The sequence below is a fragment of the Manacus candei genome, unplaced genomic scaffold (genome assembly GCF_025592945.1).
Source record: "Manacus candei isolate 608988 ecotype Guabito, Panama unplaced genomic scaffold, ASM2559294v1 h1tg000023l, whole genome shotgun sequence".
NCBI lineage: Eukaryota > Metazoa > Chordata > Aves > Passeriformes > Pipridae > Manacus > Manacus candei.
Genome location: NW_026138071.1, coordinates 27,488,277 through 27,515,418, shown reverse-complemented (window position 1 = coordinate 27,515,418; position 27,142 = coordinate 27,488,277). Strand labels below are relative to the sequence as shown.

Below are 27,142 nucleotides of genomic sequence, written 5' to 3'. Positions count from 1 at the left end.
TGGCTCTTTTATCCTGGTTTTGGCTGAGACAGCACGGGACAGCTGATGGCTACAGACATGACAAATCTGCCAGCCTGGAGAACTCACAGAGCATGCAGAGCCTTCCCAGGTATTGTAGTGATCTGTCAGGAAGCTGAAGTGCAGGTGACAGCGCTCTGCCAGCTGTTGATTATTTCTCTTAGAAACGTGCTGATGTTTGCTTTGCCTTCCTACCGATTGGCAACGCGAAAATGATTTCACTGCACAAGTGACATCGCTGCTGCAAGGAAGGATGTCAGTGGCACAGGAGGCAAGGAACTACTTTAATACCCAGCATTGGGTGTGTTTGCTTTGCAGTCTTGCCCAAAAGTTGAAATGTTGGTTGTTAGCCACAGCAGTCAATGTAAAACTGTCACGCTGTTGGGATTTTCTCCTCTGCTGTTACGTTTTCCGAGGGGGAGAAAAAGGAGGGGGTGTGACTTCTTAGCAATAATATCATGTCATGGTACTATGATTCATGTAGCTATGCATTTAAAATAGATAATTAAGAAATAAGACTCTTCTATGTGAGCTTTAAGTATTAGCATGTACACACTAACACATGTAGTTTGACTTGCTTCCAGTATAACTGAGAGCCCTCAGTCTTACCTGTCTTCAAAATGTGGAATTTGCACCATGAATTCTAAATCCCAGGCTCAGATTCAGAAAAGACTGACATGCTTTAGTGAACAATTTGCAGAGGCTTACTTAAAGATTTGTTTGTCCCAAGCTTGAATTTAATAGGATAAAGGATATCCTAAGAGAAAATGTTATATTGTTGAACTAGAATGCATTTACAAAATGTCTTCCTTTATCTGAATTTCACTCCCATATTACTCTCTTTTGTTTAAATTCCCAGATTTCATAAATAAAGTAAAGATGTAGTCTTTCCTTTTATGTCTCCAAAGAAAGAAATGCAGTCACTAAAACCTGATAAAAATAGATGTAACCTCATTTGTTTGGATATTTTATTCACATTCAGATGAAGAAGATGACGGGGAGATAATACAGATGAGAGATGCTATTGTGTGGGGAAAGCGAGTAATGTTGAAGTGACTAATGCTGAAAGAGGCTTTTAATGAAGTGGAACATGTCCAAAAGAGGGCAACAGAGATGGTGAAGGGCCTTGAGGAGAAGCCATATGAGGAGTTGCTGAGGGCACTTGGTGTGTTCTGCTGGAGAAGAGGAGACTGAGGGGAGACCTCACTGCAGTTACAACTTCCTTGTGAGGGGCAGAGGAGGGGCAGGCCCTGAGCTCTGCTCTGGGGGGACCAAGGACAGGACGTGAGGGAATGGCCTGAAGTTGTGTCAGGGGAGCTTTAGGTTGGATCTCAGGAAAAGGTTCTTCCCCCAGAGGGTGGCTGGGCACAGACCAGGCTCCCCAGGGCAGTGGGCACAGCACCAAGGCTGCCAGAGCTCAAGAAGCATTTGGATGATGCTCTCAGGCACATGATGTGACTCTTGGGGCTGGTCCTGTGCAGGGCCAGGAGTTGGACTCGATGATCCTCGTGGGTCCCTTCCAACTCAGAACGTTCTGTGGTTCTTTGGTTCCATGTGTAGCCTCTTGCTGGCCAAGGGGATCATTTAAAATGGAGTAGAAAGCTTCTCCCTACAGAGGCTCTCTGACAACAGAGACTTTTTGGGAAGACTGTGTGTTTCCTACACTCCATGTATCTTTGCTGGTCCCTGATTTTCTGGTGTTTTTAAGGATTTCCTCATCTGTGATACTTCTTGATTGAATGTTAAGTTCTTTCCAAACTGGACTCCTGGAGGCATCTGGGATATGCCAAACAGAAGTTCAATATCAGAATGAACACCATCATCTGAGCTTTTGACATCCAGAATTCAGAGCCACGTTATGTTGTGATGAATTAGAGCATATTGTACTTTATTAGGTGGCATTTTTCTTACCATTCTTGGAGGATATCCTGAGTTTTTATTATTTTGTGGCTTTTGAAGAATTCCTAAACGAGATTTTCTCCCCCTTTCCATTTTGGAGCTGTGTTTCCTCTGAAGCATTGTTAGGCTTGATTAGGATCTAGGAAATTTTTGAGTAATGAGTCAGAAAAATAAACAGAAGTCGAGCAAGCAAAAGCTGAGGAATAGAAGTGCTGTTTGGTTTAGGTGAGTTTAAACTCTTTCAACTTTAAAATCCACGTATAGTTTTCCTCTCCTGCATGCACACCTATTCCTTCCTTTCTTCCTTGTCCCTTTCCTTCTCCTGTCCTCGCACCCTCAAAAATCCCACGGAGAGCAGTTCTGTTATGTCTTATTCAGAGAACTTTTTGGGATGTGCTTCTTTAAAAGAGCCTGAAGGGAAAGCTTTTAACTGTAACAAATCTGTCATGTAAAAGATGCAAAACAGTAAATATGCTTATAGTTGTAAACCCTAACAATTCCACAACAGTCCCTTATGTACTTCTTACCCAGAGAATTATCTATGTTGTGACTGTGTGCTTTTCAGTTTTGGATTTCAAGTTTTTTTGACATTGTAACTGAGCAGTGATTAAGAGGTATGAAGAAATGAACCATAAAATAGATGTTTAGTGAAAGATAAGTAAAAGCATACTTAATAAGATTAGTGGAATCTATTTGAGATGTGTTATGTTACAGGCATACCCATGACTACTTAAACACTGAAATAATCTGGTGCTATTTAATCCAAATCCATTCCATTTGCTAGGTCATCTGGAAGTTACTTTACTGAATAAAGTTCTTAGTTGCTCAGCCAAATGGCAGGGAAAAAAAAAAAGTCAAACTGCTCAAGAAATATGCCTTGACAGTAAAGAACATAACAGAATGCTGAAGATCTCAGTTCTGAAAGAAATAAGTGGTTGGGTGGAAATAATTGCTTTGAATATTTTGAATTCATTATGGTGAATTTTGCCAGATACTGTAGAAGAATATTTATGTACATTATTTACTGTGGTGTTTCTTGTGCTTGCTGCAAGGCATGTGTACTTCTGGGTAATTTGATCCTGTTTGTTCATGGTCTAAATACTTCTTTCCCCTCCAGACAGCAGTATTCAATTGTGTATTATGTTCAGCTGCTTTTTAGAAGACGCGATACAAATATAAGTCCCAGGCACTGTTTGTGGAAGGCAGAATCCAGTGTATTTCTTCTTAGCTGGCAAACACGTTTGGAATCTTGACACGCTTGACAGATTTCTGAAACCTGCATTTCAGTGTGTACCTAGGAACATTTTACAAGGTAAGATCTTTAAAGAGACGTTGCAGCTCAAAGACGTGTTTGTAACACGTCTGGAGAAGGCAACTTATTAACTGTCCTCTGAACTTCTGATATCGTGGAGGGGTGAAGGACAGAGAGAGCACTCTCTGCTCTGTCCTGTCTTGTCCCTTATCTGGAAATGTGTCAGTTATTCATTGGAGCTGCCCTGGTGTGTGGATGTTAGGAAAGCTTGCAGGCACACATGGCAAAGCGCTGGCTAGTGCAGCAGCTGATCTGTGAAACACTGTGCTTTTATGGGAATGACTGCAGTTCCACAGTCACTAGATCTGATTTATTACATCAGGGTGTGCTTGGTTGGGACGTTCACACCGTAGTTCTGCAGCTCATTTGAGACAGAAACAACGCCACTGAAATGCTGGTTGGAGCCTTTCCCTGTGTACTGCCACCCTTATCCTCCCTCATGTACCTTTCTCTGGGTACTGGCTCAGGTATTTTCCATATGACTTTAGGAACCGGATCAAGTATGACCCAGAACTGGGAAGTGTGAGGAATAGGTTCATTTATACACATTTAACCTGATTGTGGAGCAGCAGAGTGAGATGCCATACAGTTGCTTTTCCAGATGGAAGCTAAGCTTTGAGCACTGGTTCAATGTACAAGGGTTTTTCCATAACTTGCAGTGTGGTTCATCACTGACCTGAGCAGAACAGATCTGTCCATATAAACACAGTCTCTTTCTGGCCTTCATTGATATACTTTTATGGTCTTCAAGTCAGAGCCACTTTAATGAGTGAGGATAAACAGTGCTGTAGTGCAGAAACCAGAAAGAATGTTGTTACCATGTCCAGTTTATTTCGCTTTGTCATAAATTCAGGTTCCTACATGTGTGTATTAGGGAATACACACGTTTTGTTTTGGTTTGTTTTCCTACTGAGCTCTATCAGCAAAAAACAGAAAATCTTTTTTTTCTTGGCTCTTACCTGTCTAAAAAAATGAAGAATGTATTGACTTCTGAATGTGACAGAACACTTATTTTTATCTATTAATTAATAACAGAAAAGAAACAGAAATTGATAGTGGTTTTAACTTGTTTTCTTTGTATTTCAGTTTTGTGTTCTTTTTAAAATGCAGACTTTATTGATCCCGGTCAAATAAAGATGTGAGGTTGACGGGTTTCCTTCCATAGTTTTATTACTAACATTCTTTCATCGCTTACAGAAATAAATATTGTGTATTCTATGCTCTTTACATGGCAAATAACCAAGATTTTCTAAATCTAACCTTCATGATGTTGCACAACATGATATTAGCCAGTTGAATGACTGAATTTCATGGCAACCCCTACGTATTCCTGCAGCACTCCAATTATAGCTGTAGTGTTAATTCCTTCCTCTGTGGCCTTATGCCTGTTGCTCTTCATCAGAACTACTCAGAAGTGTCTGAAGCGAACTTGCAGAATTTTTGGTCCTAAATTTCGTGTGTTTATAAGGGTTTAGGAAAGGTTTTTTATTTAAGACTAATGTTTCATGCAATTAAGTTTGAATTAGGTCATACTGAGCTCTGTAGAAGAGGAACTAATATTCCTATTGTCTCTGTTTAATGGATCAATTTAGGGTAAATATCATTATGTAGACTATGAATTTCTAGGCTGACAAAGCAAACAATGTGGTGGTTCTGGCTTGTCCAGGGACTGTTGTCTCCCGCTCACCCCCAATTAAAACATGCCATTGCTAAAGACAGAGTTTTGACTTTGAATCTCCACTATTATAAGTTTTATCATAACGTAGAACAGAACATGCCAGAACTTAACTGCCTCCTGGAGGATCTTTTTACAGTTGATGGTGTTGCTGTTGCTGAAATGGAGAAGAATTCAGGTGCTCAAGGGACTGTTTGATCTTTAAAAGGCAGACCATTTAAACTGCTATTTTTTGAACTAGTCTCTAATGGAATTGGGCTGCAGCAGAGTAGTCCCATTTTTCCTTTTTCCTCTCTCCCTGGCAACGATTCTGGAACTTGTTGGCGTGCTCCAATAATATTTTCACACATTTCACAAAATCTGATGAATGATTAGAAAACAGAGATTGGCATCAGTGTCCCTGTAGGAGACATGCAGCTGACTGGAGGGTGATGTGGCAGAAAACAGTGGATTCTTGCTCATCACCTGAAGTTTGCTGATTTTTAGTGACAGTTACCTGGAATAAAATCCCTGATGAAAAGATTTTTTTTTTTCTTGGTCATAAAATTTTATGCATAAAATTTGGGGGTGGCCTTACAGGTGCACAACACTGTGAATTTTAATGTTGTTCTTTATCATACTTGTGTGGTTCAGTCGTCTATTATTTATTATTCCTTTTCTATTTTTGTCATATTTTATCACATTCTGCTTTCTTGAAACTTTCATTTTAGCTCTCTTCAGCCTGCTTTTTTCAGCAGACACAGTCTTTTACTCAGTCGTGCTTTATCAGAATTGGCACAACACATCCAATATATGTAGAGTATGTATAAATTTCCTTTTTTATTTTTGCCAAAGTCTCTTCAGCGTTCCAGATCTTTGGGAGTGGAGTATAAATCAAAGAGCTTGCCTGTTTTTCTATTGGAATTCTCAGTTTGCTCAGTCTGTTGATGGTGTCTATGCATTCCACATGCTCCCAGAATTTGCAGTCAATTTTTTTTCTTGCAAATTCCTTCCGAAGCCTGGATGGCTTTAAAACTGGATAGTTTGGTTGTGTTCAGATGTCATTTCAATATTCTTTGTTCAGCAGTGTTCTAAATGAGCATTTTTCCTCTATGTGCAGGTTTTTTGCTTGTATTTGTTTTTGTGGGGTTTTATGGCTTGGTATGCTTTGGCACTCTTTATAAATGAAAACAAAAACTAGTGGAGCTGAAAATCTTGTGTGTTGTCTCTGCTGCCTGTTCTCCCCTTGCAAGCAGCTCTGTAGTAATGTCCATCTAGAGACTTTGAAAGTTGTTATTATATGAAAGAATTTTAGGATCTGTCTTTCACTGGGTTGCTTCATCAACTGTGATGTTTAATTGGTACGTTTTCTATTGAGTACTTCTGTTGCCTTTTGCTTGTTGCTTATTAATTTTTTTGTTTATGCTTGGAGGGATTTTTTTCTTTCTTACGATTCATTTTAATGGGATAAACTTCTAAAACACTAGATTTTGCTTTCATGTGTTTTCTTCAATTACCTCTTTCAGCTGCTGACTTTTTTTCCTGTTCACATTCTCTATTATTCCCTTTATATTGCTATTTCTCCACCACATTTTTAACCTGTCAAATGCAGGCTTTGATCACTGATTCTTACAATCTCATTCACTAGTTTCTGCATCTCAGTTGGCACTCTGGTGATTTCCTTCTTCCATTCAAACCGAACGGGTGTGTGTGTCTTCATCTCTCAGTTTATTTACAGAAGCTTAGTGATTACTTAATGGATGAAAGCAGGACGTGTAAATATGAAGGCGTAGTGGGTTTCTGTGGCTGGGTTTTGGTAGCGGGGTGGCTTCTGTTAGAAGCTGCCAGAAGCTTCCCCTGTCCCTTGGAGCCAATGCCAGCCGGCTCCAGGACGGAATTCCTGCTGCTGGCCAAGGCTGAACCAATGAGGAGTAATAGTAACACCTCTGGGATAACACATTTAGGAACAGAAGGTCATTGCACAGGAAGAATTCCAGCTAGGGAAGAGCATAGTGAGAACATGGGAACAGCAATGCAGACCCCAAGGGCAGTGCAGAAGGAGGGGCAAGAGATGCTCCAGGCGCCGGAGCTGAGGCCCTGCAGCCTGTGGGGGATCATCGGGGTGCAGAGACCCCCCTGCAGCCCATGGGGGATCATCGGGGTGCAGAGACCCCCCTGCAGCCCATGGGGGGTCATTGGGGTGCAGAGACCCCCCTGCAGCTCATGGGGGATCATCGGGGTGCAGAGACCCCCCTGCAGCCCATGGGGGATCATCGGGGTGCAGAGACCCCCCTGCAGCCCATGGGGGGTCATTGGGGTGCAGAGACCCCCCTGCAGCTCATGGGGGATCATCGGGGTGCAGAGACCCCCCTGCAGCCCATGGGGGATCATCGGGGTGCAGAGACCCCCCTGCAACTCATGGGGGATCATCGGGGTGCAGAGACCCCCCTGTAGCTCATGGGGGATCATCGGGGTGCAGAGACCCCCCCTGCAGCTCATGGGGGATCATCGGGGTGCAGAGACCCCCCCTGCAGCCCATGGAGGCTCCCACGCTGGAGCAGGTGGATGCAGGAAGGGGGTTGTGACCCCGTGGCAGGCCCAGGATGGAGCAGGGTCCTGGCAGGGACCTGCAGTCCATAGAGAGGGAAGCCCAGGCTGGAGCAGGCTTTTCCTGGGCAGGACTCGTGGCCCCTGTGGGCGACCCACCCCGGTACAGCTCATTCCTGAAGGACTGACCCCATGGAGGAGTGATCCACGGGACAGCAGGTTGGGAAGAGCTGCTGCCCAAGGGATGGACTCACACCAGAGAGGTCCATCAAGGACTGTCTCCCATGGGACAAGGGAGCAGGGGAAGGACTCCAACTCCTCTCCCTGAGCAGCAGCAGAAACAACGACTGACTGCAACCCCCATTCCTCGTCCCCCTACACAGCTGGGGGGGAGGAGGGAGAACATGGAAAGAAGGGTGGGGGGGAGGGTGTTTTTAAGACTGTTTTATTTCTCACTCTTTGGCTCTTATCCTGTTAATAACAAATATAAGTGATATCCCCACTTTGAGTCTGTTTTGCCTGTGAAGGTGATCAGTCACTGACCTCTCCCAACTCTTGTCTCTACACATGAATCCTTAGCTGTTTTTTTTTTTCTCTCTCCTCTGTCCAGTTGCAGAGGAGAGTGAGAGAGTGGCTTTACTAGGTACTTGGCATACAGACAGGATCAACCCACGGCAGCAGGAATACCTCCACATTTGGTCATTGTGCCTTATCTCTATCTGTGATTACTCAGGAGAAAACAAGGAATAGATCTGACTCAGACACTGAATTTCTTCCATCTCTCTCTCTTTTAGGACATTTTTGATAGGAAATGCTACTGTGTTGTCACTACAGGTCTGACTCTGCAGTTTTAACCAGGGATGCAATTTCCATTTCTACCACATTTCAGAAGTACTGTTTCTGTGACCGCTTTGTGACTCTCCACATCCCCAGATTTCCAAACTGGTTTTTATGATCTGATGCAGATTATAGACGACAAAACCCTACCAAAACTTCCTGGGTTTAAATATGACCTGGTATTCTCCTATGGGCCAAAAGATGAATCCCATTCAAAACTGTTTTCCTTTTGTCTGCTGCATCACGATGATGTCACGTAACAGGCCAGTTTTAGCCTGTGCTTTTTTTAACACTTAATATGTTTTACAAAGGAGGCTTTTCCTATTATTGTTCTCCTGTCTTCTGTGATGAGAAACACAAATGTCCTGAAGAAAACACTGTGTATCCTTTTTTTTTTTTTTAGCTGAAATACACTGCTGATCTAAATAGCAAGTAGGACTCTAAGATACAAGTGTGAAGGTATCACAAGTTTCAACAAGTCTTTTTGCAGATTTATGGTAAATATCAGGGCCAGTATGCTTGAAATATGGTCTTTTCCATTTTTCAAGTTCAAAGAGAAAACAACCATTCAATTAGAAAAAAATTTATGGTGTAACTTCTGTCATAGCAATAATCATAGTTCTGGAGGGGTTTGGTTTGTTTGTTTGTTTGGGTTTTTCTGTGGGTTGGTTTGTTTGGTTTTTATAGAGTGAATGCAATATGTTAATCCTGACGTCCTGGATTTAAAAATAATAGTATCATACTACTAGTGGCACAACTGGCAGTGGATGTGGTATCCTGCTGCTTTTCCAGACTTAAAATTTACATTGAGTGTGATGATACCTGTGAAAGGAGAATACATGGGATTGTACAGAGCTCTGGACTGAAAATGTAAAGAACATGATGAAAGATTTCCTTGTGGTGAAACAAGGATTTAAAAACAGCACCTAGCTTAAACTCCACTAGAGAACAAATTAGACATTTTGAGGAGGCAAACTGGGAAACGTGTGACAGAGAAGTAAAGGTTTTTCTTTATGTTTCATGTACCTGCATCTGCTTAGTCCATTGGTCAAATTGTTGACAAAGTTGAGTATGAATTTATTGCTTGAAAACATGAACTATTGTTAAGTCTGTCTGCATATTATATCCTGTATAGGCGCAGAATTTAGTGAAAGGGTTCTAGATTCCTAGAGTCTGTGACCAGGTGAATTGTGTATTACTGTCAAAAAAAGTGATGCAAAATGTCTATTCTTACTTACATTTCAATATTTCTACTTGATATTGATTTAATACTTGCTCACCTTAATCTTGGCTACTTTAAAAAATCATTTGTTAGTTATGATAAGCAGTCAGTTTTGCTCAATTAATTTGAACCAGTCCAGAGTCACACGATTCTGAAGAACATCGAGAACCTCTCTGACTGAATATTCGACATGTAATTTTGGTACAGACAGAAAGTAGCTTGTCATATTTGTAGGTTTCAGTAAAAAGCAAAAAGGAGACTTGTTTTTTTGTAAATCCAGAATTTGTAGTCCTATTCTATATAATCCAGGTGTAAAAGAAGTGTTTTTCCATACTGGCTAGTAAGTACATCATTGTGTCCAGTCCACAATAACATACAGGCTAACATAATTCTTGAAGTGGTTGTGATTCACTTAAGGAGCTGCTTTTGTTAAGATAAATCTGAGCAATTTGCAGTTTTATAAAGGTGGATGGCTGTGAATGAGGTGGTTCCCAAGAAGATTTTGATTTGCAAGTAGCAAAGGCAACATAATTTTGTTTTGTTTCATTGTCTCTTTTTTTAGTGTTTCTTGAATTGGTTATTCATAGACCTGAGGTTTGTTGGAGAACATAAAGTTACACTGTACAAGAGAATTCTGTTGAAATCAATATCTTTAAGTCGCTGCAAGAGTTTTCAACAGAGCATGTGGTACTTGGTGTCATGTGCTTATTTTTAGTTCTGTTTGTTGAACTCTGACACTCAATGCAGCAGCATAACATGGATGGCAAGGGCTTGATAGGAGTAAAGAAGTGGGAAAAAATAAAAATACATCTAAGGACAACTTTTGTGAATCTTATATTAAGAGTCTTCTAAATTAAGAAAAAAATGTACAATCTCATGCTTGAGGTTTTGAACTTGCTTGTGGATCATACACACCAAAGTATACAGACAGATCTGAGCACATCAGCTTCTGGTTTAAGCATATTTAACCCCAGGAGAAACAGCTCCACTCCAGAAATCCTGGGTGTCTACCTCCAGAGTCACATTATCATGCTTTAATACACTCTTGAGACAATTCAGGAGTGGGAGAGTGTTTGAGAGGTGGTCAGTAGAGACTGTGGGTTTCATGGCATCAGCCCCAAACTGGGTGTTGAAGGGCAACCTGTGGAAATCTCCAGTTTCCATGTTGCACCCCCTTATTACTGCCTCTCTGCTTATTCCACTCACATTTCTGTATTTCTTGGTGCATTGTCTGGCTGTCTCCACATCAGTTGTTCTTAGTACATAAGAGTGGTCAGAATCTTTTTATAGCTTCTTGACAGATGTTACTGCTAGAATTTTAGTAGATTTTTTAGCACTTGTGTCATAAGATATTTGACATGTTGCAAGATCTCTGAAGTAACTTAGTCATACGTTATGTGGAGAAACACGTTAAGAGAGGCCTTTAGGTTCATTTTTGTATTAGTAGGTTGTAATTTTGATGAGGGAAAAGGTTATGTTAGGCTGAGAAAAGCTGTGTCTTGATGTAAAACTTTTATCTGCATCACCTCGTGCTTTCTTTGGACTCCTTCTGTGTGAGGAGCAGCTTGAGGATTTGATGCGGGTTCTCTCTGGGTGGCATTTTTTCCAGGGCTGTGTCAGTGTGTAAGTCAGCATGGTCCCAGACATGAACAGAAAGCATTTATCTTGCATATGATGGGAAGAGAGAACTTTGTCCTTGAAAACTTACTGCCCTCTCCAGAGACTGAAATGGAACTCAACCATTCTGGAGATGTGATTCCCATCCCTGCCCTGTTTTTCCTATTGGATAGTGGTCAAGAGACTGTAGTAAGCTCTTTGCTGATGTTAGGAATACCTGGCTGTGATTTGAGGAAGTGCTGACTCTGGAATCAAGAGCAGCTTGCTTTGATCATAAAGTACTCCACATTTTATAGCTCTTTAGGAAGTAACACCTGAGGGCTCAGGCATGTATTTCCTTGGCAGGTAATTTCTGTAGTTTCTGCCAGGTTTTACTGCACCTGCAGCAAATCAGTTTGAGTGTAGCTGAGTCAAAGGTACCTCTCACTAGAGTAGATGGCAAAATGTTTGATGATTCTAATTTCAGATTGGGGCCCCAATTCTGTTATGATGTTGAATAACCACGTTGACTAAATGTAAAACAAGAACAGGGTTATTGTTGAAATTGAGATCTGAAATACACTGAAGTTTGTGGACCATGAGTTACTCTGGTGAGAGCTGCCACAGAGCTTTTTCTTGTAAGGGTCCTCTGTCTTCAGGCTCTGCTTTGAGGAGTCTGTGGTTAATAATGCACCTTGACAGTCAGGCTTTACAAAGGACAATCAAACAAGGGGCTCATTTGGTGAGCTGCATCTGTTTTGTGTCCTGAAAAAGGCAACAGCCTACAGGAAAAGTAGCATTGAACAAGCACATACTGTCATCATTCCTGCATGTAAGGAATCCCAATTAGGATCACACAGACAGCATTTTGCCATTGTACAACATTTAAGTGATTATTTACTTTGCTCAAACCTTGCATGTAGTACTTAATCTACAGTGTGGGAGAGCAACATAACCAGGCATTCAGATTTTTAAGAGTCTAGGGCCTTAATCTAATGTATAGAAGACTTCTGAGTCAGTTGTCAGAAACAGTGCAAGTCCTCTCCTCCCAGGCTGTGCTGGTGGCCAGCCTTGCCTTTTTGGGATGGGAATTCTCAGCTGAAGTGTCCACTCCTGCAATGTTTTCTGCTCTTTAAGGAAGAGTTGACTTCACTGTCTCTTGGGGAAATCCCCTGTGTCTTCCTGTTGTGCAATCCCTGGAGATTCATCTTGTATTTGATTAACAACGTAGCTTCTGCCAGAGAGGATTTTGGTAAATACTGATTGTGTAAGAACTTTGCACAAGCTGATTATACTTGGAATACTTAATATGTTCTTGTTCATAATTTGTTACTGTTAATACAGTTGAAGGAATTGACAGTCACAGATATAATTCCTATTGGAAAGTGAGAGTTATTACCCTTATTTGTGATTTTTGTAAAAATAGTTTGTAGGTTTTAAATTGCTAATGGGATTTGACAACAAACATTTCTGCAGAATCATTGTTTTTGGATCATCTGTTTCTTTTTTAATGCCTGTGACTAATTAGCTTATAAAAGAGTCATTGAGCTAATATCTTATAGAGAAACCCATGATGTCAGATTTGATCCCCTAATTGGTTTTATAATTGGCATTCATTGGAGCCCTTTCACAAGTCAGGGCAACAGACCTCCTTTGTTTTATTTAGAATGTTGTAAAAACAATTGAATTGGCAGCTGATTGCAGAATTCTATTCAGTAACCAATTTTGGAAGGCTGTGGACTATGCAGTTGTCTGATTTGCCTAGGCTGTAAAAGTTAAATGTAAAGAGAGATGAATTTTCAGCATATGGCTCTGTGTTGGCAATTACATGCATTAGTGGTTCAGCTAGTGTATTGTGTCTGCTTTATAAATGTTTATATTGCAGCTTTCTACTGATAGATATTGATGACAGGCAGTATTAGGGAGGCATAAAGCACAGTCATCATTAGTTATGGCCCAGTAAAAATCTAGTTACATCTGTTTGGTAGCATATCCAGTCCTAACCTATGCTCATTGAAACATCAGACATTCCACTGTTCCTTAATATTTTAGCATAAGGTCGTTGTCAACTGGGATGTAAATGTTTGACTTTTTATACTGAGCATATTCAAGTTTTAGAACTCTTTAAACATAAGGGAGCCTGGAAATAATATGATGCTGATGCTTGCTTAAAGCTTGTCTTATTCATTCTGAAATATTTTGGAACGTTTTCTGGTTGCCTGAGCACATGTATAAACGAAATATGCACTCTCTTTGTCTGTTTGGAAACTACCGAGAGCTCTGTGGGGAAAGGCAGCTTTGAAATGTCAGCTTTTTCTGTTGAAAAATTAATTCACTGACCATTGTCCATAAAAATGGGTGGGAAAATTGTGCAGGTATGAACAGTTCTCTGGATCTGACGTCTCAAAAATGGGAAGAACGTGATAAGTTTGAACTAAGGTACAATGGGTATTTAGACACCAAAATATTTAACTTTTGCCATATGGCTTCTCTCAAATTCTGTACTCCTTCTCATTTGCACCTCAGCTCTGAACAGCACAGTGTTTGTGGAATGATCCATTCAAGCTGCAGATACAAAAATGAGCTTGTTTTCAAGTCTTTGCCAGTTAGAGACAGTCTTCTGGAATTGTTTGCATTAATTTTTTTAATTGCAACCATGAATGTCTAATGTCACTTAAAAGAATAAATGGAGTATTTCTGGTGGCATTCATCCTGAAACCGAGGCATGATTAGCAAGTAATTAACTGTCACTATTATGTCTTTGCATGACTTCACTGGCTGGTTCTCTGAAATACTGATTTTTCACGGTGGTGAAAAAAATGAAGGGCTTCACTGGAGTGTTGAGTTCAGGTGGCAGAGTCCAAATTCCTGTGACAAGTGTGAAAAAGGGCCTGTGCACCTTATCCCAGGTGTGTAAGCCTGTAGGGCAAGGGCTGCTGAGCTTTTCTGTGCCCAGAGTGCTGTAGTGAACAAGCCACTTTTTGCATTGGGAAGCATTTAGTTTCACACACCTCTGTGGATGCCAACACATTTTTTTCAACTTGGACCTCTTCAGGCCACTGAAAATTGTCTTTTTGGTTTTATTTCTCCATGTTTGATAATTTTGGAGGAAATACCTCAGCTTATTAAAACTTATATTTTAATCTGTAATATTTGGGAAAATCGATTATTGCACTTAATGAGGTTATTCAATACGTTATACTGATGGTGGACATGGACACACACAAAGCCCCTGTACCAAACATGTTGGAATTGGCCAATGCAGGCATTTAAGTGATTTATCAAATGAGCTCATAGCAGCCTGTTAAATTCTTGGGAGGGTTGTAGTGGATTTGTGTCCCTGAGAGCATGTATCTCACCAAAATTCTTACATGAATTCAACCCTCAGGAATTAATTAGTCCTTGGCACTGGCAAATTTTTCCTCTGGAGGTTTAAATGCAAAGGATCAGCTGTACCTCAAATCATCTCTTGGTTCATGTCTGACCAAGTATTAGGCTAGATAAATCTGATGTCCAAAGTATCAGTAATATATGCAAGTATGGAATGAAGTTTTAAAAGTCATTTTTTGAGTTACAAAGAGTTTGATTCAATGATTGTGGTTTCTGAACTTTTTGAGAGATACCTTTGAGGTGAGATGCAAGACACTTGGAGAGGAGGGAACAATTAGATCAGGTTCAGTAACACCCCTTTTTTGGTTTACTGTATATTCATATTTGATCACATAAATGTGTTTACTAACACTAACAGCTAATCCCTTACCTTGGTGACCTGATGTAAATAGAGTTAATTTGTATTTGTTGTTGGATCAGAAATCTTACAGGAGATTTTATTGTGCTGTTTACACAGGAGAAAGTCTGTAAACAGTTCATATCCTTTTGCCATCTGAATGCTTCTGTTGTCACTTCAGGGCACGTGAGACCATAATAATTGTGGAATAGTGAAAGCTAATCTTTATCCTAGACCTGCCTGCTTAAGATCTTTCTAACCAGTGCTTACCACACATGTCAACTTTTATTACTAAATCACGATTCTTCAACGTGCCTTTTCATCTTGAATATTCTTTATCTCGCTTTCACAGGCTGCTTATTTTATCTGCTGCTTCACTTTTGTTTCGGTGCCCAGCTGGGTTAGACCTCAGAATGTGCAGATGTGACTGTCAGTGCTTTAGATGATATGTCTGTTCAGGGTGAGGTTGTCATCAGGGCTTTGGGAGAGAACAGAAATCCAACCATTTTCCTGTGTCAGGTTCTTAAGGAAGTTTAGTGCTTAAGAAGTTACACTTTTGAACTTGTTGCACTTGTTCAGTGTTGTTTCATTTTCATTCAGGTTGTTGCCTGCTGGAGTCAGTCTCGCCGACCTGGTCAGATGGATTTTGAAATTAGCAGTGCTCTGTGGTTAAGATTTGCTGTGTGATTTGGGTTAGTGGTTTAAATTAGACTGTGATATGGGGAGCTGGGAAGGGGAAATCCCTTTTACAACCTCACAAGCAGCTTGTGTGCTGAAGGATACACCAGTAGCTAAGTTTGGATTTGTTCCTGCTGAAGACATAGCAAGACTTAGCCCCAAAATAAAGCACCATGATATTTTTGTTTGATTAAATCACTTGCTTACAACCCCCTTTAATCATTTTCCCTCAAGAGGAAACAGAATTTAATCTGTATGGGTTTTTTTGTAAGGATATGACTGCATTTCTGATACAAGGTTCGTGGTCAAACAAAGGAGTGTGGGGTGGGAGGACTCAGGTGTTCACATCCTCTGTCACGAGCAGCACTGGACACGTGGGCTGTGCTCTCAGAGTGTGAGTGCAGAGCTACAGATGATGATGCTCTGGCACGTGTAAAGCGTCATAGCTGGTGCTGAAGTTTCTTGATTAAAACATTTCTGAGAAATTTAGCAAATACAGCTAGATGGTCTGATATTGTGCCACAAACTGCAAGCTTTGGCCTTTTAGTTTAGTGGAAATCTTGTGCAAACAGGAGTTGATGGGATTGCACAAGTTGTTTTGGTTTTATTTGGGGTTTTAGTGGGATTTTTTACCCTGTTTTTTAGGATAAAGCTAATTCTTGACTATAAAGAGGTGGTGTTCCAAGGCAGTATTCAGGATGCCTGCAGCCCTTACCCTGGTGTTCTGTAGCCTCAGATTAAGTTGGTCTCTTGCATAAATTGGGAAACATGAGAAAGACCTCAGAAATGTGAGTTCTGCAGAATGAGCAGTGTATTGAAAGCCTTCTGAACTTCAGATCAGGCTCCTAAAGATACATTTCAGCTGTGATTGTTGGGGACAGAGAAATCTAAATGGGCCCTTTCTGCCTGCACTTGTCGCATGGGACAGTCAGCCTTTGTGCAAGAGAGACTGTATGAGCTTCTCTTATTTGTCTTTTTTTCCCCCCCTTTGCCTTTCTGCCTAAAAATAAAACCTCGAATTTTAGTGTTTGCATTGTGAAAACTGTTAGATCTGTTTAGTTACAGTAAGCACTCTTCCAGTGTCTTGTTTATTGGGAAAGAAGAGAGGGAATGAATAGAAAACTGTTGTTTATATCTATATTCCCTGATTACTCTCACTAGCATGCCAAATATGTAATGAAAAACTGCCTTGTGAATTGTTCATTTATTTATTTATTTATTTATTTATTTATTTATTTAATAATTTATTTATTGAACAAAGCCTGGTGTGCTGTTGTGATCTTATAGTTTCATAGTGCTAGGCTAATATACTATATATATAATATATTACAATAAGATAATAAGTGGCATTAATCTGGAGCTCTGTCTTGGCATCATTAATCTCATTTGTGGGATTAATGCAAGATGTTGTTCCCCATTTCCTTTCTGCTTTTAGTATTAATTTACACAGTAATACTGGATGCTTGTAGTTGAAATTGGAAAGGACAAAATCTGTTACTTAAGGGTATAAAAAGGCTTCGTTTTTCTTTCGTATTTTTACAAAGCGGTGCTTGCACTTACCTTAGGTGAGAAGAAAAAATAGTGGAGCCTGTATGGAATGAAAAAGGAAGTGATTTTCCTTTCCCTTCTACAGATCTAGATGTTCTTACCACGACAGAAGCTTTCACTGTGTCAGATTTAGTTTTACATGAGTCGTGTTCATCCTTTGGGACACCTTGCTGTGCTGTAGCATCCTTAAGGACAAGGTGGGAAACATTAAGGAATGAGATCACCTGATGATTTTTTGCATTGTACAAAGCTCTGGAGCAGGCAATAATCCTGAACACAATGAACATGAGTGTTGATACACCCCTGTTTATGGCCTAAATATCCCTTTACTGTATATTCTTTCTTTAGATTTAGAGATCATTTAGCTTAGTTTTCACACAGGAAAATCACAAATTACTACCCAGTGTACTGAAGTCATTAGCCTCAATTAGCACAACAAAAAAAGTGCAGAATAAATGGAGGAAGAGCAAGACTGACTTAGTATTGAATTTTCTGCTGTGGCTACAAGGCTTCATTCACTAGACCTGACAGACAACTGGAGATTCAAATTGTGAAAGAATAAATTCTCAATTTTAATCTCTTTCTGGAAAAAACAAACAAAACCACAAACACAAACCTTTGGAATCAAGGGAGTAATCAGTTTGAAACAGCGTAGATTAGCCCCACTGAAGTGGAATTTAATTATTTGGAAGTGATTAAATTAACGTAGACCAAGTCTGCTGAACTCGATGGGAGGGTTGAGAATAGAGTTTTGTGTCAAAAATTTTAATGCATTCTCTGTGCTTTTGTATAACTTTAACAAAACTTTCTTCTTGCAATGTGCCATCGATTCAAAGACAACCAGTTTTCTGTAAATTAAACAGTTCTTTTTGGTAGGAAAAAAAGCCCACAAAACTAGTTGGATTGAACTTTGGTTCTTAGTTAGCAACAGCCAAGCAGATAAAATAACATCCCCCCTCCTTTATTACACTTGAGATTTCTAGCCCTCTGCCAGTTTTCTGCCCTTTACTCCCTAGAATTTGCCAATACTGCTGCATGGTTACCAGGGAAGAAGTTTGGGATTCAGGAAGGAATTGGCTCATTTTCCCCACTCTGATTTAAGTCCAGATATCCACCTGTCCTGGGGAGGGGAAAGCACTTTGTGGCCTCTGATCAATCTGTCCCTGTGGTTAAAGGAGGGAAGTCACAACCCCACTGCTGGTGGAGCACACAAGCATCAGGAAGGCACTTGGCAAGCAGGTCCACTTGGTGTTGGAGCTGCTGAACTTTTGTGTTTTGAGAAAGGATGGGGATAAATGAACTAAAGACTCAGTGCTCTGGTACTGCCACCCCTTGTGCAGGGAAAAAGAGAGGGCAGTATTGGTCAAAAAGTGGTGCTCGTTGTGGGCAAGGTGAAGAAGTTTGGGATCAAATCAGGGGGCTTTGGTGAGAAAGGGCCAGTCCAGTGCTGCCCATTTGTCCCTGGCTGCAGCTTTTTTTTGGTGGTATTTGTACCCACTGCCTGGGGAGAGGTTCTCTCAGAGCAGCCACACGAGAGTTCTTCAGTGCCTCGAGCTCCTCCTGTGCGTGTCAGTAAAACCTTGGCAGTGGAGCTGCTGCAGGGGTAGGGCTGGGGGACAGTGGGATTCATCAGGGAGGATGAATCCCAGGCTAACAGGCTGTGTTAAGACTGTGCTAGGATGTCCAACAGCTGATTCCTTGTCCACTGCCTGGCTTTCAGATAAGAAATTGGATGTTGAAAACACCTTGTTTTGGGCATGAGGGGGGATCAAGTGTAGCCCCTTCTTCCCTCAAAAAACCCGAAACCACAGTGCTGCTGTAGTTTCTTTTGGCTATCTGATTGTGAAGTATAGTGTATTGTATTTTTAGTGGCAGCTTTAGGTTTCAAAACATGTTGTTGTGTCAGGGTCTCAAGAATCCTTTGAATGTGTGGGACTTCTCTGTTTTCTGCTGTCACGGTAGGTTTGAATTTGGCAGTAAAGAGTAATAACATTTTTAGATGTAGTTGGATATGTCTGTGGAATGTGGCTTGGGCATATATTTTTAAAAGGAGGAACACAAGTTCAGATTTGTGTTTCCAGTGACAGACCATTTTTAAGAATTCTTCAGTTTATGGATAATATTTTCAAATTTCTCTTGCTGGGTTTTCACTAAGCAGGTTAATGGTGGGTATCTCTCAGACAGGCAGACTGTAGCAAATGGGCCCAAAGAGATCTAGTCATCCTTAACTTACTGTGGAACCCTTTGCACACTGGTGGCTACAAGAATGAAGCTGGAATTTAAAGGGAAGGTGAGAAGAACAGGGCCCAGCTGGTTGTGTTCCTCCTCAGAGGAGGTTTAGTACACAGACCACACCCAGGGAAGTGATGGCTGTAATCTTCCTCTTACATGTCTAGTTAGAAAAGGTAATAAAGGCTATTCCAAATGTCTCATTTTCTGGGCTGGATTTGAACAATGATCTGACAATCCTGACCTCTCTCCCTTGTTCTCCCCTTTTCCTTGGAGGAGAAGGAACTAGTGCCCTTGGGATGCAGTATTTCTGATTTGTTTTGTAGCAGGGTCCTGCAGCGGTGTGAACTGTGCTCGTAGGACACCGTGGGGGAAGGGTTAACCTCACAGACCCATCTGCAGGGTCTTCAGGGCATAAAAGCCACGTTTGGAGGTGTTTTGGTTTTGTTTTACAGTTGCAAATAAGTCCGTTCTGCAATTTATTCATCCTACGGTGAAGGAAAGAGCGGATGTTTTGATTTGAAAGGGAATCTTATTTACGATCCTGGAGTATAAACAAACTACGGGTAGAGGAAGCAAACCAGCCTTACTGGAGCATCTTCTGGGACAGCAAGTAACAACCCTCGTGGTGTTCTGTGTCAGAGGCAAGGGTGTGTACATGTATTTTTAGAAGGGCTTCCAAAAGTGCACCCTGCTGTGTGTGGGTTTGTTTACGGTCCTGTTTGGCTAAACACGGTGTATTCCCAGCTCAGCTCTCCTCTTGTTTTAGGTTCACAGCCTGCCTTTCCCTGCCCCTCGTGACCCGCCGGCCGGAGCAGGGAGCGGGGGGCTGGCAGATGATAGAGCTGTCTTTGTCTTTCCACCTCAGTTTCCTTACAAACGGCATAAAACGCCGATTGCTTTTCATTCCACTCTTGGGAAGGAGCAGAACGGAGCAGAGCTGGGGTTTGCTTTTCCCCGGGGCGGTGTGGGTGTGACTGATGGAACAGCGCCAGAAGAATTTGGCAGAGTAGCCGACTGTAAAGGGAATAATATCTTTTTTTCTGATGATGGATGGCACTTCTGAGGCAGCTGAGCTTGAAAGCCATTTCTCATGCTGAGGCTCTGCGATGTGCAGGTCAGCCACCGAGACAGTGCAAGCCTGCAAAGAGTGAGCTAATAGCTTGGCAGGTTATGTCTGACAAGCAGCAAACGATCTGATTTTAGTTCCTGGGAGTGCCTGTGGGTTTTGGTGGACTTTTTTTCGTAACATCTAGTAGTTCTAATATTTTCCTAATACTACATGATGATTTAAGTTCCGAAATACCTTAAAGAATAGTCAGTTAATAACGGAATATATTTTTATTCCCAAATATCGTAAATTTCTCTAATACCTAAAAAGTGATTCTTTTTAACTGCTGCACGTGTTGTTAAGAATATAGGATAAAAACCCCCCATATTTCAGCTTATCAGCACAGTTGAGCAGGTGTTAAAATATTGGCCCCTCATTTTTCTGTGGGGCAAATGGACAGAGCTACCTGAGACAGAGCATCTTTGTGTGTTGCTTTCAAAGAAGGGGTCATGAAATTGTGGTAATGAGATTTGACAGGAAAATCTGTACAGCAGTGAAGGTACACTCATATAGGATAACAGCTGGAAAAGACAATTGTCTGATCTGACATCCAACACTCATAGCTCTGGGAGAGTTTATATTGTCATATTTACTACTGATTTGATGAAAGAAGAATGCTGTCTGGAACACTGCTGGAGGAAAGGCTTCCTGGGAAATATCCAGCTAGGGAGTTTACCCCCAAGAGTTTCAGAGCTGTTTCTTGAAGAGATCTAAACTTTGAACAGATGCTTTTATTTGGAATTTGAGAAGATGGATGACAAGATTTTTATACGGAATGTCCAATAAATGATAAAGTACATACATAAGCAACAAAGTCCTAATCCACTAAAAAATTTGGATTTTTTTTTTCCTACCAGGAGATAAACCTGTGAGACTCAGTTCACTTGCACATGTTGGCTACTGCTCCATTAACACAGGCAGCTCTAACCTTTCAAATGCTTTTAAGCACTCTACTTAGTTCTGTTTAAAGAGTTAGGTCTTGAGAACTGCTCTCCCCACAACAAAGTAATGTATTATTCAAAACATATAGACTGCAGGAATGCGAGAGGTTGAATTTTATAAACAACAACATCTTGACAATAAGTACTTTTAGTGTGTCTGAAACTCCCTGTATTTACCAATTGTCACTTGTGCTGTTTGATTTGACTCATTAATCACAAAGCTGGAGTTCAGTTTTATGAGGATGTATTGACACATTAATTATGAATGCAACTTTTTCATCTTTACTGTAATAAAATTTTAATATCCAATATTTGAAAAAAAAATAATATTTGTCAGGACACAGACCTGTTCATATCTTGATAAACGTGTGCACTTTATACAGTTTTCTTAAGAATGTTTCAGATCAGCAGAGGGTTTAATAAAGCATTCAGGTGAAGTAGGAACCTTATTTAGACTTCCAGACCAGCCAGGAAGATGCCTTGTATTTTTGTAGAATGAACTCCCCTGACAGTTCCAATTCAATGAAAACTGAATATGGTGCTTAACTAGTTAGCACAACAGTGCAGGGTGAGAACCTGCCTCAAATTCCTCATTCTGCTTTGTAGAGTTAAGTACAGAATTTAGGAGTTAAGTACTTCCATGGTCCGAAGAAGTAGTTATTTTTCTGCATCTCAATCTGAATTTGCAAATTCATTCCCGCTTCTCTTCTTACCATATCTTGATGTTATGAGGACAGCTAAAAAAATATGTTACAAGGTATTTGTATCCCATTGTAATTGTGGTCCTATAAAACAATGTGACAAGGCTGGGGTGTTTGTGCACAGGAGGGATTTTCTTCTCCTCAAATATTTATGATCACCAGGCTTTGGAGAACAGTGGCTTATATCACTGAGCCTCAAGGGGCCAGTTAACACAGTGCCAGATGTAGTGTAAAGTGTTGTCTGCACAGTTATTCAGAACATCCAGTCAGTGATTGAATATGCTGGTGAGATTTAATTGAAATAGTGTGTCCTCAAGTTAATTGAAATCAGTGTGAATAAACTCTGTCCCCCAAATCAGGAAACTGGCAATCTTATTTATCGGCGTCTCGGCTGTTAACATTAGAAATACGCTGATTATGTGGACACATTAGAAATTAAAAAATAATAAAAGAAGTGATCTTTATTGGAGAGATCAGAAAGGTAATGCAGGTAACTGTGATGGATCTGGTGTGCCTGTGGTGAGAGGTTATCAATTCTGGAATTTATGGTATATAAATTGTGGAACGGACAGTAGATTGCTTACAACAAGGATGGCAGTTTCCTCAGACTGTAGAAATAGTGAATATATTCCAGTTTTATACACAAAACATTATGTTCTATCTAACAATTTAAAATATAGAAATCTCAAATGTCCAGGGTGATGTTTACCTAAAATTTGATCACCTTATTTGGGGTGACCTTTGGCAGAATCTTTCTTCTTTCTTTCTGTATGTCAAAGACAGGCAGTCATACTAGTTAATTTTTAGGCAAGAGACAGAGCAACAGATGGATGATGGTAGATGTAATTTCCGCCTGATTTAAGTTTACAAGATTCATTAGAATTTCTGTCTTGATTTTTAGAGGTAACAAAGCTAGTGCATGAAGAGAGAAATACAGAACATTTCTACTGCATTTTCATACTTCTACCTTTTGCTATGTTGATGCTTCAGACTTTGGCTGCCTTTGTACTTATATTGTGATACATTTTTTTATCAGGCAGTTAAGGCAAACCTTTATTACCTGATGAAGCAAGAGAGGAGCATCAGGCATGCAGTTCCCTACCTATAGTGCATGTGGCATTGCCATACCACTACTTAGTGTACTTTGGTTTACTGGTACTTCCTTTTTTTTTTAAATTCAAGATTTTATAGATTTTTATAAATTCAAGATTTTATAGATTTTTATTATATAAATTATAAATTTTATAAATTTTATAATTTTATTATTCATAAATTAATATTTATAAATAGTAACTTCTGCTGAGTAGTGACCTAACCAAAAATCAGCTAGGGATTAGGAAAATAACTGATTCTTTTTGCATTTGTTTGTACCTGATGCTTCCTGCAGATGTTTCATGTTGTTTCAGATGTTAAATCTGACTCAAGTAAGAAGCAGGAATGTTATTTGGACATAGCCCTTATTTTTCTTCTGTGGTGTCTCAGTATAGCTGGCATTTTTCCTGGAGGGACTGTTCGTACCTGCATTCTGAATTTGACAGTTCCAAGCTAGTTTTTCTGCAAGTTCTACAGGTCTTTGTTTATGGGAAAATGCCTATTTTTTTTCCTCAGTCTTCCACTGTGAGTCTTCCTGGAAAGTTATGAGGAAGGAATAGGATGGCTTTTAACAAATTTCTTTTCTGAGACTTTAAAAAGCTGCCTTACTTGAAAACAGTGGCATGGACAGTTGGTCATCGCTTGCCTCTTGTGGGAGAGGGACACCTGTCCTGCATGTGGAAAAACATACTGATATGTAGCAGAAGAGGCTGAGAGTACCTCATTCAGACTTTTTCTTAACAGGAATGCCCCTTCCTACCTACCTCTCTGGAAAAAAGTTAACTCCTAACAGGGTTCAGATGTATCCCAGGTGGCAAAAGGGCAGATTTTGCAAGGCAAGATTTCAGGAGGCTGTGCCACTGCACAGCAGGGACCTGATAACCAAGTCACAGTGATGCCTGAAACCATTTTGGGAAGGAAGGAGTTAAAAAAATGGTAGCTCATTTTGTTTTGTTTCCAAGTGCATAAAGAGGAATCGGGAGAAGCTGTAAAATTATATTTGTCTTCCAAATAATCATTCTAATTTGCTGTCTCTGTAACTTGCTATCTGTGTTTTATGGCTGACTCATCTGTGCTTTGGCCACTCCTGGAAGAGACACACCACTTGGTGCTTTATCTGTGCTGCTTATCATAGATCTTTCCTCATGTAGCAGTAGGAATAATAGCAGGAACATGACCAAATCTGTTTATTTTACTGATCTTCTCTTATCAGAGTAATTGTTGAATAGGTGGTGTTCTAACTGCAGTGGTTAAGGTCACTTAAATTTGGCACTCGAGTCTCCTAAACCTCTTGCCTTCCCTTTCAGAGTTAAAATTTTGATTCACCGCTGGAGATATTCGACCTTCTTGGAAATAAAAGTTGAGATTTGCTTTTTATTGTTGCAAAGAGAAGACAGAATTCTAAGTTCAAGACTACCTTATTATGCAAATTTTGTAGACAGGGATTGTCAGGGACTTGGGAGTCTGCAAAGGGCTTGCCCAATGTGCACTTAAAAACCCCGTGCTGCTGTATTGGGAAATATTCCTATTAGAGGCAATTAAAAGGACACATGTAACACAGTTCCTTTCTTTCTCAAGGTTGTGTACTCAGCATCATAAAAGAACTCCATGCATTATGAAACATGAAATTCCAGGATTGGTAATTAAAAAAAAAAAAAAAAGGGGAAAAAAAAAAAGGCAAAAAAGAAAAGGCTGCTATTCCAGTTTGTCATCTCTTATGGGATTTCTTTACAGGTTAAAGGTTTAGGCAAAAGGTCTGCTTGTGTGGTTAGGCTTACCCAGGGGTAAGTTGGAGCTGAAGATCTATTGGGTGTTAATACAAAGTAGAACAGCTCAATGTGAAGCAGAGTTTCTTTTAAGAGCCCTGTATCAGCAATTATTTAGACTCATCAGTTATTCTTCCCCTTGATGTACACTAAGACTTAAAAAACAACCATGGAGCTACTCTTCTGAGATTTTTACAGTCTGAGAAAGATTGTGCTTCCAACCTATCTCTCTTTATCTCTTGCAAGACTGTTCTGGAAAAGAACAGGGAGTAGCAGGAGGAGAGGTGAAGCAATGGAGCAGTGCTACAGGTTTAATGCACTTCCATACTTTTCTAGCATGAGCTGTATCCCTACTGGGAAAAGTAAGCAGCAGCCTGAAGGTTACAGTCACAGTGTGTTTGTTTTCATTTTGGTAAAAGATCCATGGGTCTTCTGTGATTTGCTTGAATGAAGTTTAATAGGGTCCGGTGCCATCAAGGTGAAATGAATCCTGGCAGCTGCTTCCATGAAGGGATTTTTATTTGAAGCCTCCCTCCTAGGTGGCCTGTTGTTTCATGCTGTTTAGTCGCAAGATCTTTGTGTTCTGCCAAAAAAAAAAATTAAAAAAAGAAAGGAAGTATGTATTCTAAAATGTTCCTCTTGCTTTCTAACCAGAGAAGTGGAAGTGGTTTTGTGGTATAATGGAATGGCAGATTTTCTCAATGATTATTTTCTGCTAAGCAGGTTCTGCAGCCACGTTGTTTCTGACAGTATATTATGTCATATTTAACAGCGTTGGAAGCCAAGGAATTGGAATTATATTTAATGCACAGCTTGTTTCTCTCAAAATACAGTTTCTGATTCTGTCAACCTTATGTGAGAGGTGTTAAATGAAACAGGTGAGCTACAGCAGGTGGTTGTACCCTGTCTGTGCTGGGATTCAGAAGATATCTGTTCCTGCTCTAGAAGTCTCAGCTAGACCAGCTACTTCTTAAACTATGTCTGTGTGAGCAGTTATTTTGTTTAGTGACTTCTTCAGGCCCGTGTGAGTGAGATATTCTGAGCTGTCTGGTTATACTGGTGTTTATCTGAACCACAGTTCTGAGTTCTTACCAGTCACTGATGTCTGAAATAAGGGATAAAGTTGTTAAGAAACAGTGACGGGAGAGAAGATCCATAAAAACGAGTAAAAGATTGGCAATTTGAGACTTAATGCTTTCCGGAAAGAGAAATTACAAATGCCTTTGCTATATTGGAAAACAGCAGGTAGTGATGCTTGTGTTCATTTGGAGGGAGACACGTAACAAGAATCAATCACAAACCCAGATGCTGCATAACTGACTTTGGAGGCGAGGCGTATGTTTGTGACAATGAAGATGATTCATCTCCTGAACAAACCACCGTTTGGGAAAAACATTGTGGCCACCTTTGAAATGCTAAAATTGAAAATGTAAATTTTTAATCTAGCTTTTCAGAGGTGTAAATCCTTCCTGGATGAAATTTAATGGCCTGTGACAGGTGCAGCAGGTAATTTTGGTCCCTAAATTTAGAAATGCTCTTGCTTCCTAGTTTAGCATTATGATGTTTTGTTGGCTGTTTCCTATGGAATAGTCTCATTTGCTTACTGGTTTTTTGCTAAAGTGTGATGTGATCTTAGGGTCCAGAGATAAACTCCCCAAACCCTTTTTTTAACTGGTCACCCATTGGCATTGTGGAAGTTTCTCCCATCTTAGCAGATTTCTTTAACAGGCAGCTTCTCTTTGGTTTGTGCTTCTGGCTTTTCTTATTTATGTTCAAAACTCAGTAGCTTCCTGTTATAAGATTTTAGAAAAGAGCCATTTCTTAGGATTGTGACAGGTATAGATTCAGTTTAGCCTTTTTCTTGTTGTACCAAGCCATATTACACAATAGGTTTGGTCTTTAACTTACTGATATTTTAACTTTTTTTTTTATTTATGGTTTCAGCCTGTACCTGGAAATATTTTGGTGCCCTCACCATTGAGCGCTCTAGCAGAGCACTCTGCACTATTGTTCTCTGAGTGTTGTGGGCTCTTCTCATTCCTGTGAGGTTAAAAACACAGCTATGTTCTTTCCACAGGACCTAGGAAACTCAGGGGATAGAACATCTTATTCATCACTTTTTGCATAAGTGGTCCATTTCATTCCCCACTGTGGATTTTGTTGCAGTAAAGTGTTGATCTAAAAAGCTCTGAAATGATGTTTAAATTGCAGTGGTTTAGCTTTTACAGCAGAACTGGCAAGGTGGGCATGGTGGCTGTGATCAG

General features: G+C 40.3%; 1 protein-coding gene across 8 annotated transcripts in view; it reads left to right on the top strand.

The window, feature by feature from the left end:
* GULP1 (GULP PTB domain containing engulfment adaptor 1) overlaps positions 1 to 27,142 on the top strand; it is a 152,168-nt gene that overhangs the window by 8,003 nt on the left and 117,023 nt on the right. The window contains exon 1 of one of the 8 annotated variants that reach the window (XM_051788037.1): positions 1,972 to 2,142. The exons of the other annotated variants lie outside the window; for them this stretch is intronic. The gene's annotated coding sequence lies outside the window, so the exon portion shown is untranslated. Of the gene's footprint in view, positions 1 to 1,971; positions 2,143 to 27,142 lie in introns of those variants that run through there. 8 annotated transcript variants of the gene reach the window in all.